Here is a 21,420-nt window from a genome sequence, read left to right on the forward strand (position 1 = left end):
CAAAGCTTAATTTCTCATAAGAAGAATAGGTACTTGCGTATTATCGCAACCAGATTTTCGCAGTTGTGAAATTCCCATACTTGAATAGGGACGACTGCCTGAAACACTGTAAGGTGTGAATCAAAGTCCGTTTTTCATTTGAAAAACTGTGCATTACCTGCAGGAGCTGGAAAAAAAATGCCAGAAATCCTTTTTGTGTTTTGCGTGTGTTACAGACGCACGGTATCATTGTCATGGATGCTGCCTTGCTGATGAATGCAGTGTTTGGAGCGTGAGGAAGGAATCCTCAGGTTCAGAGGTTAATAGGTTCATAGGTTGGTACTAGGATATCGGCCCTAGGGCCTATACAAGCCTAGCCATAACAATTCCCTGGCTATTTCTTCCCCCAATATTTGCTTCCCTGGACCCCTGTCTAGCAGGGCAGCTGACGTGATCCCTGGGTGAATTTCCCATCTCCCATTCAATCGTCAAGGTTCCTTTTGAAGAGTGCCAAAGAGGCTCTCTGCTTGACATGTATGGTAAGTCTATTCCAGAGTATGGGGAGTCTCTGGGTCAGGAACCTATCCCTCCAGCATGTTTTGTTCATTGTGATGACAAGGTTTAGATCCCTGGAGCGTGTGTGTCTCTGAGGGATTGGGATTTCTTTAAGTGTAGTATGTCCAACAGCTCTGGGTTTGACATGGCCTTGTATGTTTAGCAGAGATTGCCTCTGAGTAGATGATATGCAACAGAGTATAGCTGGAGTTATTTTAGACGATCAGCATATAGGGCATCTGCGTTAAGCCTGTGATTCTTTTAGTGAGGTATTTCTGTGGCCTTTCCAGTTGTTGCAGATGTCTTGAGAGGTACATACCAAACTGGGCATTGTATTCTATAATGGGTCTAATGAGGGATGAGTACAGTGCGACAATGACCTCCTAAAAAGCCTTTAGTAATGAGGTGTGCCACATAGAAGGATTTCCTGACTTGTGGTGATGTGGTTATCTAAGGTGAGACCACTGTCCACCTGTGTCCCTAAGTCTCTTATCACACTTTCGGTGTTTAGTGTACTGCCACCTATGTGGTAATTCACAGGTACATGTTTTTTCCCCAAAGGGGGATAACTATACGTTTCTTGGCATTGAGCTTGAGCCCATGGCTCTGGCACCAAGCACCTGTTTCTGTAAAGCTCTTTTGTAGAATATCCACATCATTTGGGGATTCAATAATGGCTCCCAGTTTGCAGTCATCTGCGAACTTTGTTAACCAGAGTCCCTTAGTGTTGGCCTGTACTTCAGAGAAGTAGATGCCACACAAGAGCGGTCCTAGGACTGAACCCTGAGGGTACTCCACTTGTCTGGAGCTGGATTTGGAGTCGGTTACTTTTACAGTGCGGTTTCTGTCAGTAAGCCAGTTGGCAATCCATCGAGTGACATAGGAATTAATGCCCAGCTTAGTAAGTTTATCTATGATTACAGAGTGAGGGATGGTGTCGAAGGCCTTGGCGAGGTCCAGATAGGCTGTGTGGACCGCCTTACCCTCGTCCACAGCTCTGGAGACTGATTCGAAGAAGTCAGTCAGGTTCAGGAGACAAGATCGGCCCTTCACGAACCCAAACTGGGTGGGGTCCAGTGTTTGAAGGTTGCCAGTGTCTTTGTTTATAAGTTCCAGGATAATACGTTCCATGGCCTTGCAGATCAGGCTTGCCAGACTGATGGGGCGGTAGTTCCCAGGATCCAAGGTGGATCCCCCCTTGTGCAGTGGGATAACTGTAGCTGTGCGCCACTCAGTGGGCATGAAGCCTGAGGTGAGGCTATGATTAAACATGACACTTAGTGAGATGCCAGTTCATTTTGTAGTTCATGTAGTACACAGCCTGGGATGTCGTCTGGTCCCATGGATGTTGTATTCTTAGCTTTGGAGAGTGCGTTTTTTTTTACCTGTGTGGTCGTTATTACTGGAATTTGGCAATATTTTGGTACTCTGTCATTGTTTGTTGATTTACTTCTACCACCTGGAGGAAGAGGAGAAGCAAAAAGCTTGATATTTGCAGTTCACAAGTTGGTGATAGTAGAAATCAGTAGATTTACTGATGAAAAGATCCAGTGCTCTATTTTTGTTCATTTGGTTTAGTTAGTTAATTTGACAAATTATCTTGGAAGTGTATAGAGGATGATAGGAATGTCCCAAGTGCAAGTTAGATTGAAAAAAATGAGGTAAGGACCATCCAAAAGTTTCCTGTATCGTATTTTGCCACCTTGGCAACCTTCAAGGCCTTCTTGGTCAGCAGTCTTTTTACTGGCTGGTTAAAGATTGACCTCTCACAATTTGTCTGTTGATTGATATGGTGAGTGAGACATTCTGATGAATGTCACTGTTGGGACTGAGTCTTGGTTCAAATGCTTCTCCTTCTCTGTTGGTGTGTACAGCTGACTGTCAGGTCATCTAATTGTTTGGTTGACCATGAACTCAAGAAGCCCTTTTTCTCGTTGTTGCGTCACCAGTTAAAATTAAGGAATTGGTTTCTGCCCTTTCCTGCAACTATTTTGCCCCAGTTATCCCAAAAGTCAGGATTGAATAAGTTTTGCTTGGCAAGATACAATTCCTAGAGAGACTGGCTTGTAGAATGTAACTTGATACAAATGCAGGATACTGCACACTTCACTGTCAGCCAGGAATATTCACCTAAGCCAAGGACCCCAGTACCCAATGCCCCATTTGGCCACTTGTCAGATAACCTGTGTCTGAGGTGTTGGTTATATGTAGGCTGCCATTTTGCTTTTTATTAGACCTAGATCATGAAAGATGCCTTTCTTCCACTCCATATCATCCTCAGTGGGAGAATGAAGGGAATAAGCTCCCTTCTTCTGTGCCAGCCATAGTTAATAAGGCATTCTCTCTTTGCCCTGCACATAACTCCCTTTTTTAGAGAGAGAGAGAGAGACAGACAGACAGCCTTATGAAGACCTTTAAATACTGACTTAGCCTTCATTCGAGAATCAGTTCAAGTAAGATTTGTCAAGGAGGAGGAATGTTAGATGCTCATCATATTGACCACTCCCTTGCCAAGGATATAACAGCTGGCCAGCTTCCAAAGCTTCAGGGCACCTTCCACGCATCCAAACTGGCAAGCAGCTTGAGCTGAGATGAACAAAATACATGTTTGGGCACCAAGGCCTTCAGAGCTTTATTGCCTCTGAAGAATATGCTCCCCTGAGGCTTTTGGGGATCAACAGCTGGCTTGTGCTGTTCATTTGCTGGGCAGATAAGTTCCTTTAAGGGAAAATAATTTCCATTCATTAATATTTGTTTTTTAATATTTTCCCCTTTAGGAAAGTTATTTTAAAGTTAGAGTCTGTGTTGTAATGGACTGTCATGAAAATGAAATGTACTTTTAAACAGGAGCACTCTTTTCTTGTTAGTTTAAAAGCTATTTAAAGAAACTGAAAAGCTTTTTTTTCAGTGGTGAAATTGTGTTTATTTTACTTTGTGGGTCTAGCAAGTGTTTTTAAGTGCTTTTTACTGTGTTTGTCTTTGAATAAAGTGACTCTTAAAGATTTTACTGGCATTTGATGCTTGTTTCCATGGGAAAGAGACACCGTTTTCGAAATGACCATGGATCAATGTGTTATTCCCATGGCTGGTCTTTTTTCCAGCCACAAAAATAAAAATAAGCAAACAGCCTTTGCCATCACAGCTGCCTAGCAATTTGCCTCCGTCTCAGGTGAATGACTTTGCTGCTGTTATTAGCTGTACCTCAGACCACTCCTCCTTTACCGCAGGATCCCTTTTGTGTAACACCTGTTACCAGTATGGACTGTGGGGTTAGCTATGTCCTCTATGGCTGTTGGGTCCTCTGCATAGGCAAGGAGAGTCACTCTTGTCGGTCCTGTCCTTGGAGAGGGAACAGGGAAGGCTTCCCTGATTTGTTAAAATGTTGTGCTCATCGCTGGGAAAGCTGATACTGCTATTAACGACAATTTTGGTTCCATTTTTCCTTGTCAAAAATAAACCAAAATCTAAGCATGAATTTAGTCCTCCTCAAATTTCCTTAGACAGGAATAGTTAGCTGTGCCTTGCTCAGGGTTTAATTCAGGGTGTTGATCATTCTTGTAAAGTAATTTTTGGTAAAAGAAAGAGCGACACCTCCTTTCCTGAAGGCATTCAAGATTTTGAATCTGGGCAAAATGAGGAAAGGACAGGTATGGAATTTTCTTCTCTGATTTGTGATTCAGACGCTTCTCATTTTTTTAAATTTGTTTGTGTATGACTCTGTTGATACTACTTCAAGGGCTATGGTCACTGGTATTGTTTTGAGGAGGCTCACATGGTTGCTTTCTCAGAACCTTCTAGATGATGATAAAATGAAATTTTAAGTTCTCCATTGGATTAAGATTGTTTTTGGCATACCCTTCTGCAGAGGTGATCAAAAGGTGTGATTGAAGGCGAAAACTAACACAGGAAATCTCTAAGATTTTTCAGCCCTCCTTTAACAAATTTTACAGTGAATTCTCTAACTCCTCATCTAATATTGGTAAGAAACCAAACAAAACAAACATTCTCAGCAAAATGCAGGTGATCAGACATTTAAGAAGGAATGGCAAGGGGGTTCCAAGAAAAATAATTCTGGAAAGTCCCCAAATGAAAGACAGTTCAATAGTCTTAAATAACTGTTTGAGACTCTGTCCCCCCCACCCGGCAACCCCTTTTTTCTCCCAGAAAGCCCGAGTTTCATCATCTCAGTTATTTTTCACTTTGGAAACAGATAGTTTCAAACAAATCGGATCTGAAGATCATTCATCAAGGTTACAGATGGCATTGGGAGGAAACTCCTCCTTTCCAGAGTGGTACCCACCTCCTTGTCCTTCTGGCCAGACTGCTGTTTCCACCTGTCCTTCATCACACTGTATGCCATGGAATGATGGAACCAGTTCCTTTTCCCAGTTGGGACAGGGATTTTATTTAGGGATGTTTTAGTGCCAAAGAAATAAAATGTTTGGAGAACATTTCTGGATCTTTTTTTCCGAAGTGTTCTTGTGATGGTGCCCAAATTCAAAATATCACTTTACAACCTGTTATTTTTTTCTCCCTCATTCAAGTTTCCTTTTACCATTAGATTTAAAAGATGCTTATCACATTCCTGTTCATGCAAACTTCAGGCGTTTCTTAAAGTTGTGTGTGTCCGGATCACCTTATCAGTTCTCTGCTTACAATTTTCACTACGCACTGCAACAAGAGTGTTCACAAAGTGTCTGGTTTCAGTTATGGTTCATTGCAGGCTGTAGGGTATCCAAAATTTTCCATATTTAAACTACTTGCTTATCTTTGCAGTCTTTTTCAAAGTGTCAGGAATCTATCTCTTGATTTAGAGATCTTACACAAGCTGGAATTCCAAGTGAACATTCAAAAGTCTGTCTCGACTCCTTCGCAGAGGAGTGTTTCTGGAATGTCAGACACTGCAGTTCAGATAGTTTTTCTTTCACAGAAAAGAATTTATCTATAGTTAGGTTTTTCCCCTCCGACTTTGGTCACTGCTAGGGAATACCTCAGGATTTTGGGTCTCATGGCTTCTCTGATTCTCATGATACTCCTAACAAGGCTGCACATGAGAAAAATACATTGCTACTGAAAGTGTCTTTGGTCCCAGCAACAACATCCAATTTCTTTACAGATACTAATGCTGGGATTTGTCAAAAAATAAATCACTTGGTGGAGGAAATAGCTATCCCTAAATCCAGGTCTCCTCTTCTCCCTCCCTGTTTCAAAGCAGTCAGTCATCACAGATGCCTCAGACTTAGCTTGAAGAGCAGTTTCCTGAGTGATAAAAGTGCAGGATATGTGGGATACCAAGGACAGGTGAAAGCACATAAATTTAAAGGAGATGCTTGCTCTGAATCATATTTGCTCCACTGGACCTCTTGATGTTGTTACAGAGAATACCACAGTTATGTGGCACATCAACAAGCAAAGGGGAAGCAAGCAGGTTGTATCTCCTGAGCAGACTAGCCATGTTAGCTTGGGATATAGCTTCACAGCATAATCTCAATCTACAGGCATCCTGTATTCCGTAAGAGCAAACTTGTTGGCAGACGAGCTGAATACGACAGGACAGGGGCATACCCTCATGAAAGGAAAGTAGATCAGGGTGACATCCAGGATTTGATCAATCTGTGGAGAGTTCAGGTAAACCTGTGCACTTCCTCTCTGGTCAATCTGCTGGCAAGATTCTGATCCAGGACTCCATGCAAGAAGGCCTAGAAGACAGGTGCCTTTTCTTTTCCTTGGACAAGAATGTTTGTATATGCTTTTCCACTAATATCCAGGGTACTTCTGAAGATTCAGAAGGACCCCCCCCCCCCCCCCCCCACACACACACACACACACACACACACACAAGATCATTCTAGTGACTCTCTTCTGGCCAGGCAACTGTGCTTTTCCCTTCCTTTTTGAAATTGCCAGGGGCAATTACCACACTCTTCCTCACAGACTGAATCTACTCTCACAAGAACAGGGGTGTTTGATATACCCAGGCAGCACAACACTGCCTAAATGACAAGGGTATAAATTCCCTTTAGGCACCTGCTTATTGAGGATGTGCAGCAGGTGCTAATAGAGTCAAGAAAGCCTGCTACTAGCAAGTAATATATTAGCCAGTGGAAAATGTTTTCTAGTCGGTGCCAGCAACATACCCAGCATCCATTCAGGGCTAGTTATTCTCTAGTTTTACAATATTTGTGTAAATTACTATCCTATGGCCTTTCTTGCTCCTCTGTCAAAGTTCATGTATTGGCAATTTAAGCATGCCTTCCCATGGAGCCTCCTTTTTCAGTTCAAGTATTTATTTTTAGCATCTTATTTTGATTTCTATTTTTATGATTTTTAAATTATTATTAATTTAATGTATCTTCCTTCTGTAAACTGTCATTCTTATGGTACGAGCCTGAGTATCGATATTTTGTGCATTGATGCACAGTTTTTCCTCTGTGTTGATCTGTATGACAAAGTTTACTTTGACTTTGACTTCAATGCAGTCCCATATCAAAATGTTTTTGAAAGAAGTTTTGCATAACAGGCTTTTAAGAAAACCAGTGCCCCCTCCTAGGGATCTTAATTTTGAGTTAGGTAAGCTAATACTTTCTCTGTTTGAACCAGCTAACCTGGCTGACTTGAAGTTCTTAACATGGAAAACACTTTGATTGCTCTGGCCTCTGCAAGAAGAATATCTGAGTTGGAAGCTCTTATTGAGTCACCCCTATTTTATTTTCCAAAGAGACAGGGTTTCTTTGAGAACTAATCCTCCTGTGCTTAAAGTACTATCAGAGTTTACTTTAAGCCAAACTATCCATCTTCCAGTTTTTTTTCCCATACCCAAAAATAATGCAGAAAGGATAACTCTGTTGACAGTTAACTCTGATGCTGTCTTGACAGAACTAAATCTTTCAGATGTTCTGATTGGTTGTTTATTTCTTGTGAAGATAAGAAGGGACAACCTGTCTCAAAACAGACCATTTCCAAATGGTTGTCTAAGGCTCTTCCCTTTTGTTGCACATACTACAACAAAACTTTTCCAGGCAGGGTCAAGGGCCACTTTATGAGGGCCTTGGCTTTATCTGTGGCTTTTTGCAAAGGATTGAATTTTAGAAGTATTCTAGAAGCTGCATCTCAGTCATCTGTAGTTGCTTTTACAAAATACTGTAAGCTTCATTCCTTTTCTACATCTAGATCAGGCTGTGGAAAGACCATTTTTAAAGGGCTCCTGTTCTCCTTTCCTTCCACCTCCCAAATGTAATAAACTAGGGTAATCTCATAGCTAAGGCTACTGCACCCAGTGATCAATATGATGAACATAGTACAGGTGTGTAAGTAAACTTACCATAACAGTAGAAGTTAGAAAATTCACTGCTGTAGTAGCATCTCCCTCCCTCCCCATTGTTTTTGGTGTGTTGTTTATGCCAGGGTGTGGTTAATTTTTGTTCTCCGTAGAATTGCCTTTTAAGGGCTCAGCCACACACTCTTTGTTGGTAGGAAAGCTCTGGAGGTCTTGATGTCTATATTTGTCTTTTAGTCAGCTCAGCTCAAGCTGCCTGACGTTTTGGACACGTGGAAGGTGCCTAGAAGCTGGCTGGGCTGTTATATCCATGGCAGGATCTGCCCTATATAACTAAGGCTACTTCGGCAGTGATCATTCAATTATGTACTGTTATGGTAAGTTTACTTATACAGCTGTACTGCCATCTCCACCCTCCCCCAAAATTGATCCTGTTTTGAATGACTCTGTATATGTCATGCCTTTATCCAAATTCACATTATCCAAAAAAGCTGATGATCATCATCATTCACACTACTTCAGTGGCATATGTGTTTTTTTTGCCTACGCAATCTTAACCTGTCAGCTTTCTAGAGCTCAGAATCCCCTCCTCTGACCTACTGCGTTAGGGGATTGGCTAAGACGCTGCCATCAGTGGAAACCCTAACCCCGTCACAGAATATCAGTTATTCAGTCTTTTACTGCCAGCTGTGGTGTTCATATGGTTGAATCTACTCTACAGCTTGAATTGGCATATCACAGCTTCCAGATTAAGAAAAGTTCCCTTTGAGAACTACCCTTTCTCTCTTGTTTTCTGGAAATTCTAACTTTATACAATATCTGTTTGAATGCTTAATTGCTTATGGGTTTTTTCTAATGCGTTCTGTGACGTGAACTGAGAAACTGAAGTTTTGTGGTATTAGTTGAACACTAGGCCTCTCTTTTTCTGTTTATCTGCTTCATTAGGAAGTTCTAACATGAAAATAGTGCATTTTCACTTCATTTATGATATTTACTACTGATTTAACACTCTCGGCTGGAGTGTCTTCTATGTGGAGTCTGCATGTCCTCCCCGCGGTCGAGTGGCTTCCGAAAGACATGTGTGAATGGCCTTGCCTTTGCTGAAGGTTGGGCATCGGGCTGGCAACTCGGCACCATAAAAATCTACTGCCAATCATTAGCGGACCGGAGTTCCGCTGTTGTGACCCTTAACCGGGAAAAGCCGAAAAGACAAACAATAACAACTACTGATTTAACACTGCTGCAGCAGTTTTTTTTACCGCATTTTACTTGGTTTGCATTTTCTGTGGAGATTTCTTTTTCATTTTTGACATGGGAATCTCTAAGTAAATGCTTTTTTACACTGTTTTAAAATTTGATTTAAGGGAATATATTAGATTTTTTGTCACTATCCCGGCAAGTGAATTTTACTTGGTATTGTTAATGTGTGGTGTTTGTTACACTGTTCAGACTGTAGAAAAGGCTTAGCACAATTTAAACTCTTACTGGTATATTGTATGCAGCTTACCCTTATTTACTGTGTGGGGACGTAGTTTATATTTTCTATTTTTGCTGTCCTCAGTCAGCCCTTAATAGCGTTAGGATATTATTATTCTGGCTGGTGTATTTCTTATCTGTATTGATAGATCCTGATGCATCTGCCCCCCCCCCCCAATCAAATCCAGTTGCACCAATACAAACAAAAACACACCTATGTGAATCTGCTGTTTCCTTAAGCCAGTCCTCAGACCACTTACTTTTTGCCATGTAACCCTTTGGTATGAGCCCACATCCCTCTATGGTATGGATGTCAGACACATTGGCCTGGGCTTTTCCAGTACCTGGTCCAGGTACAAGAGATCCAAGAGTACACAGCTCCACACGTACGGCAGGTGCAAATGGCCAAAAACGGAAACCTCAAAATGAAAGATGGCCAGCACCAAAAACGTGGAACAAAATGTTTTTTTATTTTTATGGCAATACCATCAGGGTGTAAAACACCCAGTAACAGAATCATGATTCAGGTACAAGAGAACCAAACATTTTAGGTGCAGGAGAGGTCAAGGGTAAAAGACCCCTTGCCAGACGCAGTACTTCTGTGCCCAGATATTTAGTTCTCCAAAAGTTCACAGTAAGAATGAAGAGAAACTTCACCACAGGACAGATAATCTGGTTATTACCATGTGTAAGGACGGATGTGGTTTCTTTAGCTATGAGTGATGTTCATCGTGTTACACTGCTGCAGTCATCACACTTGGGTTATCTGCCATCAGGCGGTCCCGCAGTCGGCCCGAGTTCCAAAGTCTTGGTCCAGCGTTGGTTGCGGTCGCTTCTTCCCTGATATCAGTGCGACAGGGGTATAAAAGAGGCAGCTGACACCATTTTCCTCAGTCTTTCTTGCCGCACAGTGCCCGAAGCAGAAGCAGTTCGCAAGTGCCGGTCGGCCTACTCCTGAGATTTTTGATTCGAATTTCAGACCGAAGTCTTCAATACAGGTAAGTACCCCATTGGGGAAACTTTTCTTGCCTCAGACCGATGTCAGAAAAAGTTAATAGTTGCATTTCTTGTGGGAAGCAAATACCTCATAAGGATTTTATTCTTATTGTATTCCATGCCTAGGCCCAGACCATGACGTCACAGGTTGTCAGTTTTGTGCTAGGTTTAACAAACGTACTATTAACCGTCGGTTTGATTTCGCCCGACATTACTTTGGTAGAAAATTTAATTACACCATGCCGTCGGAGCAACCGACGACTAGGATGTATAAAAAGCGCAAAGATAAGGATAGGCAGCCGAGACCCAAACCAGACACCGAGGCCTCTGCCAGGCTTGTCACCGGTTCTCCGGTTTTCAGTGAGGCGCTTACTCAGCCCCCGTCGACCGCTGATTTAGAACCACAGGCTGCCTCCGACTCCCAAGCGGAGATTGCTGGGCCTCCGGAGCCTTTACCTTTAGGCCCTACTGACTCTATTGCTGAAGGGGAATCTGGTGTAGTTGAAAGGCCTTCAGTTGCTGAAGGAGTCTTCAGACCAACTACACTTACTATTAAATCCTATGCAAAGTTGAAAACTCCTTTAAAAGTAAGGAAGCCAGTACAGCATTCTCCAGTACAAGGCCCCATGCCTAAGAAACAGATGCTTAAAATGGCTGAAGACTTAATTACCCTGATCAGGGGTTCCCATCCCCCTCCTGATAAAAGGCCTAGACAGGAGGGAAGACTACTCTTCATCTGACCAGGTTTCCATTTCCTTAGATTCTTCTGAGGAACAGGAATACTCTTTTTCCCCATATGAAGATTCCGATGCTGAAGAGTCAGTTCCCTCAGCATCTCCCCCAGAGGACTACTCTCTTGGGAAAACCTTGCATACCATGAGGGAACATTTCCACTGGGATGGCCAGGATTACTCTGACTCTAAGAAAAGGCTCCGAGAGTTCCTTTTACTGACTCAGCACAGACCTCTTGCTATTCCACCAGTACTAGACATTGTGGATGATGATTATTCAGAATCTAGCCTTAATCCAGACTCATTACCTCCAGTCCCAGCCAAACCAGACAGATACTACAGAGTCCCTGACTCTCACAAATTCCTATAAAAAAGCCCTGTTGCTGACCCAGAAACTATTTCCCAGGGTCCCAAAGGGGGGGTTAAGGCTTCGATTGCTAAAAATCCTTTACCCTCTGAAAGGGATTCTAGAGCACTAGGCAGATGGGGAAAGAAAGTATACACCTCAGCTACTCTAGCCATGAGGGCCTTAAATTGCCAGTTTCACATGTTGAAATATCAGCAATATTTGATGTCTCAATTAAAACAAAAAATGCTCACATGTTCAGAGCAGCCTGACTACAAGGAAATGCAGGATTTATTACATGCAGCAGAACAAGTGGGAAAACATACTTTGCAATGTGGATTTGATTCTTTGGAAGCTTCTTGTAGAGCAGCAGTAACAGGGTCTGTCATTCGTAGGCATGCTTGGCTAAAATAACAAAGTTTACCTGATATTGTTAAAGCAAAGTTATTGGATGCACCTTTACAGCAGGATGTTTTATTAGGTGTGAAAGCAGAAGAGGTTTTAAAGAAAATGGAGGATAAGGCAAAATCTATGCAGACGGTCAAGGATTTTTTTACAGGTACAACCCCCTCGTTTTAGCAGAAATTGGCCAACCAAAAATTGGTCCTTTCCAACTTCTGATAGACCTCAGAGGGACAAATACAGACGCCCAAGGGGCAGAGGTCAGCCACAAGGCTCTTACAAGCCTTGGCAATGGGGTGCCACAACCCAGAGAGGAGGAGAAGACAGGCCTCAAACTTTCAGAAAACAATCAGTGACATACCCCTCAGACTGCCAAGCAAATCCCTCTTGGCAGCTCCCTTGGGAGGAAAACTAGCACTTTTTGCAGGCAATTGGCACATCATCACAAAAGACAAATGGGCTCTAAATATTGTATCTCAAGGATACAGGTTCCACTTTCACACTTTGCCAAGGATAAAAGGAATGCCAAATCTTCCACCAAATCAACGGGTAGAGGCTCAAAGACAAATTACAGCTCTCATGGACATGAGAGCCATTCAGTAGGTTCCTATACAGAAGCAAGGACAACGATTTTACTCGAGACTCTTTCTGGTCCCCCGAAAGGACAATGGACAAAGCTTGGAGACCCATTCTGGACCTTTCAATTCTAAACACTTACCTGGCAGTTCCCAAATTCAAAATGTTGACACTACAGCAACTTTTTCCCATGCTGGGCAAGAAGGCTTGGCTTGTAACGTTGGACCTTAAGGAGGCATACCTGCATGTCCCTATCAGACAAAATTACAGAAGATACCTCAGATTTATGGCAGGTTCAACTCGTTACCAATTCTCTGCACTGCCCTTTGGCTTATCTTCACAAAATGCCTGGCACCGGTAATTGCGTACTGTAGACAGAGGAATACAAATATATCCATACCTGGACGACTGCCTTATTCAAGCAGAAAGCAAGGACATTCTTTTAAAACATCTGGCGTTTGTAAAAAAACGTACTAAGTTGCCTAGGGTACACATTAAATGAAAAGAAGTCAAAACTAGTGCCCTCACAAGAGATAATATTCCTGGGTGCCAGCTTAAATACAACGGCCCAGGTGGCTTATCTCATGCCAGACAAGAAAGGACAACTGACTTAATATTTCAAAGTAATGGCAACAAAAACCCACCTCCCTTCAAGAAAAATTCTGGAGGCCTTGGGGTTCATGGCATCTTGCATACTACTAATTCCATATGCCAAACTGCATATGAGGAAATTACAATGGTACCTGAAAAGCGTATGGACTCCACAGCTTGGAAGCAATAATACCACTCATTCCCTGCCTTCAACAGGAGTTTCTATGGTGGGCTCAGCCATGTCACCTCAATAAGGGTCAGCCTTTCACCTTGCCCACAGCCAGGCAGACAACAACAGATGCATCGGATTATGCCTGGGGAGCACACATGGCAGGACAGTGTCTTCAGGGCAAATGGACTGCAAATAAATGCATCTTCACATCAATCAGAAAGATATGCTAGCCTAACAGCTTTCAAGGACCTCCTACTACCAGGACAACTTCTAATAAAGACGGACAACACCACAGTGATGTGGTACATAATCAAGGGGGCACACATTCCTACCCCCTATGCAGGCAAGCAATGACCTTGTGGAACACAGCACTGACCTACCAAGTTCAACTAAAAGCACAATTCCTGCCAGGAAAGAAAAATACATTGGCAGATGATCTAAGCAGAAATATCATAGACCGCCACGAGTGGAAATTAAATCCACAAGTATTCACAATGATAACTCAAAAATGGGGGAGCCCAGACATAGATCTTTTTGCCTCCCCCGAAAACTACCAACTAAAGAAATTTTGCACAAGGACATACCACACACTAGCTTGGAAAGTGAACGCCCTATCATTCAGTTGGAAAACATTAAAAGTGTATGCCTTCCCTCCACTGCCTCTTCTGGCAAAGGTGCTCCTGAAAACCAGACTAGAGAGGCCACAAATGATGCTCATTGCTCCAGACTGACCACGCCAACACTGGTATCTAGTACTAAGGAACATGGCTCAAGGCCCACCATGGATTTTACCTCAAATACCTCACATGCTGACTCAGCAAAACAATCAGATTGTACACAGCCAGCTCAAGACTTTAAATCTGGCTGCATGGCGGATTACTTAAACAGCCAGTCAACACACCTTTCTAAAGCTGTTATGGATGTAATTTTGGAGGCCAGGAGACCCAGCACCCGGAAAACATACTCAGACAAATGGAAAAGATTCTGTGCCTGGAACCAGGCTAAAGGCCTAAATCCTCTTGTCCCAAATATTCCTCAGATATTACAATATTTAACTGAGATGCTGGACAAAGGCCTTTCCTTTTCATCTATTAAAATCCACGCTTCAGCTATTTCAGCTCATTACAACACGGATCCTCCTATATTTTCATATCCATTACTAAGACAGTACCTCAGAGGGGCTAAGAACATAAGACCGCCCCAAAGAGCACCAACGCCAGCTTGGGACCTCAATTTTGTTTTGGAAAAACTTACCCTACCACCCTTTGAACTAGCTTTTTCAGCCGAATTACAGTTTTTATCATGGAAAACTGCCCTGCTGTTAGCAATAACTTCAGCACGGAGAGTTTCAGAGATACAGGCCCTAATGGCAGTGGAACCTTTCATCATTTTCCATCAGGACAGAGTCTCTTTACGAACTAACCCTACCTTTATACCAAAGGTGGTATCCAGTGTGGCTCTAAACCAAACCATTCATTTACCCACCTTTTATCCAAACCCCCAGAATAAAGGGGAAAGGCTCCTTCACTCTTTGGACATTCACAGGCAATTAGGTTTCTACTTGGATAAAACAAAGGCTTTCAGAAAAACTGACCAACTGTTTGTATCCTATGCTGCAGGACAACAAGGAAAGGCTATTTCAAAACAGACCATTTCAAAATGGATAGGACATTGTATCCGCTTCTGCTACACACACCATGGGAAACCTGTCCCTGGTAACATTAGACCCCATTCCACCAGGGCTACAGCCACATCAGCAGCCTTCCTCAGAGGGGTACCAACCAAGGATATTCTGGAGGCTGCAACTTGGAGTTCACTGCCACCTTCACCAAGCACTACCACTTACCTCTATACTCAAACACCAGAGCTGGTTTTGCCACTGCAATTCTGCAGGGCCTCCTAGCTACTCCAAATCCTGTTTAGTACCAGCCACCCAGCCTTAGCTTTGGGATTCAACCCAAGTGTGATGACTGCAGCAGTGTAACACGATGAACATAGTGCAGTTTTGTACCTACCATAAATGTAGATGTTAGAGTGTATACACTGCTGCAGTCCAGGTTACCCTCCCACCATCCCCTCTTCTTAGCTGGGTATTATCTACACCTCCCTTTCTGTACAATCTATATGATGTATTTCTGTATAACTGTAGCTATTGTTTTCCGCTTATGTATGTTCATCTAGGATTATGTATTGCCTTCCTATTTGAGGGCACCTGACATCTGGGGCAAGAAAAAAACGAAGAAAATGGCATTGGCTGCCTCTTTTATACCCCTGTCGCACTAATGTCAGGGAAGAAGCAACCGCAACCGACGCCGGACCAAGACTTTGGAACTCGGGCCGACTGCGGGACTGCCTGACGGCAGATAACCCAAGTGTGATGACTGCAGCAGTGTATACACTCGAACATCTACATTTATGGTAGGTACAAAACTGCACTTTTTACTGCTGGCTAATCTTGGATTCTGTGCTCCTATTTAGAAAGACTCTTGATCTCCCTACTCTATAGATCAGTCTAGTACCCACTAATTTTGATGGGAATTCTGATGCAGACATCTTTGCTTATGGGATCATTCAGTGTACACTGTTTCTGAACAGTCAGCCTTTTTTTTTTTATCAATATGGAGCAATTTTCTTCCTTCCTCTTCCTTGTTCCAGAGGCACTGGCAAGGTATCTTCAGTCTTATCCAGTATGTCAGTTTCTGAATGATGATTGGGTGGGGGGTGCCTCTGATGTTCTTCGTGTTTTACTGTTGCAGTCATCACACTTGGGTTATCTGCCTGCAGGTAGCCCTCAGTTGGCCCAAATACCAGAGGCTTAGTATTTCTGCGTCGGTTGCTGTCACTCCAAGACTGACATCAGGTCGTCAGGAGTATAAAAACAGGCAGCTGATGCCAATACATCAGTCTTTCTTGCCGAGGAGCCCGAAGCAGAAGCAGTTCTCACGAGTGCCTGTCAGCTGCTACCTGAGTTTTCATTTCCGAATTGAATCATCCTGAAATCTTTTAAAGCTAAGTACCCTGTTGGGAATCCTTTTTTCTTGCTCTAACCGATGTCAGAAAAAGTTAACAATTGTTTCACCTGTGGAAAGCAAATACCACACCGAGATTTACATTCTTACTGCGTCACCTGTTTAGGCCCAGATCACAACGTACCTCGTTGTTGGTTTCGTCATCGGGCCCTTATTGTCGCTAAATACTTTCGCTCTCGATGTCCATATTCCAAAATTGCTTCGGTAAGCCATCCGACTACTGAACTTCTGGAAAAACGTAAGGATAAAGACAGAGACAGACCACACAGGTCCAAAACTGCCATTGATGCTTCTGTTACGCTAGCCGCCAGTTCACCATTACTCAGTGAGGTGCTTTCGCAGCCCCTGATGCCTGCTTCAATGGATTCGCAGGCCGCTATCGAGACCCATTCAGAGTCCAGTATGCCCCGAGACTCTTCTTTGACTACTGGACCTGCGGATGTGTCTACCTTGAAAGGGTCCGGAGCCGCTGTGCAGGCACTGGCTTCCAAGGAAGTTCTTTGCACTACCAATATTCGACTCAAACTGACGACTTCTTTCGCATCTTCAGTTCTGTCTAAAACTACCGAATTTCTAAGGCCAAGAGTACAAGCTATGCCTAAAAAATCGACGACCCATACTCAAACACCTGCTTCCTTGCCACAACACCAAATGCTTAAAATGGCAGAAGACCTGATTATGCTGATTACGGGAAGCCAGCCTTCCCCTACTAAGAGAAAGAGATCTGTCCCCAGCAGCTTTAACAGACCAAGTGTCCAACTCTGAGGTTTCTTGAATATGAAGACATGCCTTTGTCTGCTTAAGAGGATTCAGACGCAGAGGAATCCATTCCCTCTGCTTCCCCTCCAGAGGAGTTTTCTTTTGGTGAAACCCTACATACTTTAAGAGAGCATTTCCACGGGGAATGCCAGACTATCCTCCATCCAAAAAGTGACTCGGTGAATTTTTAGATTTGCCACAACATAGACTTTTAGCAATCCCTCCAGATGTTCTTCATCTCACATTGCTGCAGTCATAACCTGTGGGTAGTCCACTGTCCTCGGTCGGCCCGAATACCAAAGAGTTAGGCTGACGTCGGTCATGGTCGCCCGGAGCTGACATCAGTACGTAGTAGTACTTAAGCGCATGACCGACGTCATATCCTCAGTCTTTCTTGCCGCGTGGTCCGAAGCAGAAGCAGCGTTTGCAAGTGCCGTTCAGCGTTCTGAAATTTTCAATTTCGTGTTTCAGACCGAAGACCAAGTTGGGCTAAGTACCCCGTTGGGGAAAACTTTTGTCTTTTCTTGCTTCAGTTAATCCGGATGTCAGAAAAAGTTAATAATTGTATTTCTTGTGGGAAACAGATACCTCATAGGGACTACCATTCTCTCTGTATTCCTTGCTTGGGGCCTGAGCACGACGTTGTTGGGTGTCGCTTTTGCGCTAGATTTAATAAGCGCACCATTAAACGTAGATTAGACTGTGCTAGGCTTGTTTTCGGTAAGCGGTGTAACTACAACATGCTGTCGGATACTCCGACGCCCGCTACCACGAAAAAGAGAAAAGAGAAAGCTTTAAGGTCTAAACCGGAGGAGTCGTCCGTTGCGGACGCCGGTTCTATGGAAACCACGGTTGAATCTGTGGATCCAGCCGAGGCCTCGGCTGAATCCCAGGGGGAGCCTTTACTTTTGCAGGAGTTGGGCCAGGCCGAGGGGGCTTCTCAAGTTTCTGTGGTTCCATCCTTACAAAAGGTTAGTAGGCCTTCTACTTCAGTGACTAAAGGGCCTGCTAAGTCTAAATCTGGTCCTACTGGTACGGGACATAGCCCTAGTTCTTCAGGTTCTGTTCCTAAAAAACATATGTTGAAAATGGCAGAGGATTTGATTACTTTGATTAGGGGTTCTATGCCCCCTCCTGAGAAGAGGCCTAGGGTGGAGACGGATTTAGAAGGAATAGAGCATTCTTCAGATTATTCTGAGTCCTCAGCTGAGGATATTCAGGATTTTCCTTCTTATTCAGATTTGGAGGCAGAGGATTCCTGTCCTTCTGCATCACCTCCAGAGGATTTTTCCTTTTCTGAAACCCTGCATTCCATGAGGGAGCATTTCAAGTGGGAAGGTCAGGATTTTTCGGATTCTCGTAAGAGGTTAAGGGAATTTTTGTTTTTGCCACAACATAGGCCTTTGGCTATTCCCCCTGTTTTAGATGTTGTTCAGGATGTTTTTTCTGAGGCTTCACTTAATCCTGATTCCTTACCCCCTGCCCCTGTCAAGCCAGACAGGTATTACAGAGTCCCAGAGGCTCATAAATATTTGTATAAGAGTCCTAGGGCTGACCCAGAAACCATTATTCAAGGGCCTAAGGGTGTTAAGGCTTCTGTGGTTAAGAATCCGGTTCCTTTGGACAAAGATTCTAGAGCTTTGGATAGGTGGGGAAAAAAAGTGTACACCTCTTCTACGTTAGCTATGAGGGCTTTAAATTGCCAATTTCATATGCTGAAGTATCAGAACTTTTTGTTAGGTCAATTGAAATCTAAGGTAGATGCCTTATCTGAGGGTATAAAGTGCAAGGAATTGCAAGACTTGGTTCATGCTTCTGATCAAGTTGGTAAACATTCCTTGCAGTGTGGCTTTGATGCTATTCAGGCTTCTTCCAGGGTGGCTGCTACTGGTTCAGTTATTCGTAGACATGCCTGGCTTAAGGATCAGAATTTGTCAGAGCATGTGAAAGCTCGGATTTTGGATGCTCCTCTTCAATCTGAAGTTCTTTTTGGTTCTCCTGTGGAGTCAGTTTTGAAAAAAATGGAAGAGAAAGCTAAGTCGATGCAGACTGTTAAGGATTTTTTTCAAGTGCAGCCCCCTAAATTTAGCAGGAATTGGCCTGCAAAAGGATGGTCCTACCCTTCTTCGGATTTTCAGTCCAGGGGCAGGTCTAGACGTGGTAGGGGTAAAGCTCAAGCTCAGGGTTCCTTCAGACCTAGGACTTGGAGTTCTCCTGCACAATCTTCTGGTGAGGGCAGGGGTCAGCCTTTTCGTAAACAGACCCAATGACCTGTATTTTCTGCTGCCAGATCCCTCTTGTCTGGCAGCTCCTCTAGGGGGAAAGTTGGCTCTTTTCAAACAGAATTGGCATTTGGTCACCCAGGACAAATGGGTGTTGAACATAATAAATCAAGGTTACAAGTTTTATTTCCACACTTTTCCTCCTTTCAAAGGCATTCCAGATGTACCTCCTCAGCAAAGGCTGGAGGCGCAGGAACAAATTTCTTTGCTGTTGCAGCTGGGAGCAATCCAGGTGGTTCCTCCGTCAGAAGTAGGCGTAGGGTTTTACTCTCGCCTTTTCCTAGTACCAAAGAAAGGAAACTCTTGGAGGCCAATTCTGGATTTGTCCATTCTCAATACATACCTAGACATTCCAAAGTTCAAGATGTTAACTTTACAGCAACTTCTGCCTATGCTAGGCAAAGATCACTGGATGGTAACTCTGGATCTCAGAGGCCTATCTTCACATTCCTATCAGGCCCAGTTGCAGGAGGTTTCTGCGTTTCCGGGCTGATACTTCTCATTATCAGTTCTCTGCATTGCCCTTTGGTTTATCTACTGCGCCCAGGGTGTTCACGAAGGTTCTGGCCCCTGTCATAGCATTCTTCAGACTGAGGGGAATTCAAATTTATCCTTATCTGGACGATTGCCTGATTCTTGCTCAAGACAAAGACAAGTTACTTCAGCATCTGCAGTATGTAATGGCAGTTTTAAGGTACCTAGGGTATTCTGTGAACGAAATAAAGTCCAGTCTAGTACCCTCTCAAGACATGTGCTTTCTGGGTGTGAGACTGAATACAGCCTCTCAGATGGCTTTTCTGACCCCGGACAAACAAAGAACTCTTCACCTATACTTCCAGCAATTATCAGTACAGTCCAGGCTGACTGCAAGGACAGTCCTACAAGCCTTGGGGTTCATGGCATCTTGCATTCTAGTACTTCCCAATGCCAAACTGCATATGAGGAAGCTTCAATGGTATCTCAAAAGTGTATGGACTCAACACTGCCACGATTTGGACACTGTCATTCGGATAATACCTTGCATCCAGAAGGAATTCTTGTGGTGGGCACAGGAATGTCACCTAAACAAGGGACTCTCTGTGATCCAACCAGAGGCGAGTCAGATCATAACGACGGATGCCTCAGAACTGGCTTGGGGAGCACACTTCAATGGGAAATGGATTCAAGACACGTGGCCTCCCAGACTACAGCATTTGCATATCAACATGAAGGAGATGCTAGCAGTCCAGTTTGCTCTGTTGGCTTTCAAGGGCCTACTTCAACCAGGACAGGTGTTGATTCGAACAGACAACACTACAGTCATGTGGTACATCAACAAGCAGGGGGGAACCCATTCTTACCCTCTTTGCAGACAAGCAATGATTTTGTGGGAGACTGCTCTAAGTTTGCACATTACTCTTCAAGCTCGGTTTCTGCCAGGAGCACAGAACTCCCTAGCAGATGTCTTGAGCAGACATATTGTGGACCCCCACGAGTGGAAATTGGATTCTCAGGTGTTCCAGCAGTTGACAATGGCTTGGGGAACTCCAGACATAGATCTGTTCGCTTCTCATCTAAATTTCCAACTACCAAAATTTTGCACAAAGATGTTTCACCCAAAAGCTTGGAAAGTGGATGCTCTATCTTTCAGTTGGAACAACCTTCACGTCTATGCTTTTCCTCCTCTGCCTCTCCTTCCCAAGGTACTCTTGAAAGTTAGGCGGGACAAGCCTTGCATGATTCTAATAGCACCAGATTGGCCACGTCAGCACTGGTATCCTCTGCTGAGGAGTTTAATTCAGGAGCCTCCTTGGCCCTTGCCACAGCTTCCTCACTTGTTGTCCCAGTCAAGCAGTCATTTGCTCAATGTCAGAGTGCAGTCCCTACATCTAACAGCCTGGCGAATTCTGTTTTAGAGCCTGTGGAATCTCAGCTTCCTCAACAAGTTTTAGATGTTCTATTGGAAGCTAGGCGGCCTAGCACCAGAAAAGTTTATGCTGACAAATGGAAGAGATTTTTTCTTTGGAGCACAGCAAAGGGCTTTGATGTCTCGGGGCCTAATTTGAGTTTTACTCTACAGTACCTTACTGAATTACTGGACAAGGGTTTGTCATTTTCCTCTGTGAAGGTTCATGCTGCAGCTATTTCTGCTCACTATGATTGTGACCCCCCTTTATTTTCGCATTCTTTGCTTAAACAATTTCTTAGAGGGGCAAAAAATATAAGACCCCCACGTAGAGCTCCTACTCCTTCCTGGGATCTCAATTTTGT

At 43.6% G+C, this 21,420-nt stretch overlaps 1 protein-coding gene across 2 annotated transcripts in view; it reads left to right on the top strand.

The window, feature by feature from the left end:
• CIP2A (cellular inhibitor of PP2A) overlaps window positions 1-21,420 on the top strand; it is a 2,713,480-nt gene that overhangs the window by 1,237,949 nt on the left and 1,454,111 nt on the right. The window lies entirely within an intron of this gene.

Source organism: Protopterus annectens, chromosome 5.part0, assembly GCF_019279795.1.
Source record: "Protopterus annectens isolate FY-2018-M chromosome 5.part0, PAN1.0, whole genome shotgun sequence".
NCBI lineage: Eukaryota > Metazoa > Chordata > Ceratodontiformes > Protopteridae > Protopterus > Protopterus annectens.